Raw genomic sequence first — 1,205 nt, forward strand, 5'->3', positions numbered from 1 at the left:
CGATTATATATTGATTGAGTTATAGACATTTTTTGTTTCTTAACGGTTACTTGGCTGTGGCAGCCATCTTGAATTGGGCTGAGCTCACAAGTTGGTCAGTGTACTTCAATTCATTACTTTCTCAAAGTTTCACTCAAATCCGTCCAGTGGTTTTTGAGATATTTTGCTAACAGACAGAGTTGCTTGCAATAGTTAATTTAAAAAAAAAAATTACATATAGATCTAGCTCATTTAGTTCTTGCTCTGGGTATGTGTTGAGGAAGAGTATCAGCTACTACCACACCAAATTTTAATTCAGTATCTGCTACAATTGGCAGTTTCCACCATTGTTGTGATGCTAAGGTTGAGTAGCTGTGGCAGCCATCTTGAACGGCGCAGACTTCAAATGTTAATCAGTTCATTCGAGGACTTTCTGAAAGTTAATTCATAGGTGTCCACTGGTTCATGAGATATTTTGCTAACGCTACAGACCCAATTGAAACACAGCAAGGCAGGTGATAGAAATGTCCATTTTACAAGCTAGTGGTCCACAGTAGAGATGTTGAAGGAACCATCTGAGCAGCGCCAGTTCGGCCAGACCAGTTTCTCCCCTACGATCTGAAAAGTGGAGCTGGTTTTGTTGGAATACATCAAAGTTTCTGCAGCTGATTCTTACATTCTCAAAACTCTGAACGCTTATGAAGCATCCACACTATTGAGATCCATTTTTCTTCTGTACTTTTTTTTGGCATCTTTCTAGTTCCACAATTTTTGTGCTATTTCATCAAATCATAAATCAAAATGTTCTTTCAGGACAGTCCTGCTATGACTTTTGGTATTGGTGCAACTTTAGCTTTTAGAAATATTTAGCCTTTTCTGCCACTTTTTATCTCATAGAAAATGAATTGAGCTCATTTTCCCTCCTTCATATCTTTAGATCTGTTTACAACATTTTACTGCTCCTGTCACATTTTGCTCTGGTTCAGCTTCTTTCAGCTTCCTTCTGCATATTTTAACATTTATTCAGCTACTTTCAGCTAATTTCAGCAGTTTTTTCCAGCTGTTTTGTGCTCCTTTCAGACTCTTTCTGCTAATTTTAGCTTGTTACACTCCTTTCAGCTTATTTCTACAAAGTTCAGCTCTTATTTCAGCTACTATCTGGTTTTATGCTTATTTTAGCTTTTTCAGCTAATTCCACATTTTTTGCACTCATTTAAACTTTTTTC

General features: G+C 36.9%; 1 protein-coding gene across 1 annotated transcript in view; it reads right to left on the minus strand.

Moving 5' to 3' along the window:
• LOC119422654 (arginyl-tRNA--protein transferase 1) overlaps positions 1–1,205 on the minus strand; it is a 118,184-nt gene that overhangs the window by 78,680 nt on the left and 38,299 nt on the right. The window lies entirely within an intron of this gene.

The sequence above is a fragment of the Nematolebias whitei genome, chromosome 1 (genome assembly GCF_014905685.2).
Source record: "Nematolebias whitei isolate Nwh7 chromosome 1, NemWhi1, whole genome shotgun sequence".
In the NCBI taxonomy this organism is placed as follows: Eukaryota; Metazoa; Chordata; class Actinopteri; order Cyprinodontiformes; family Rivulidae; genus Nematolebias; species Nematolebias whitei.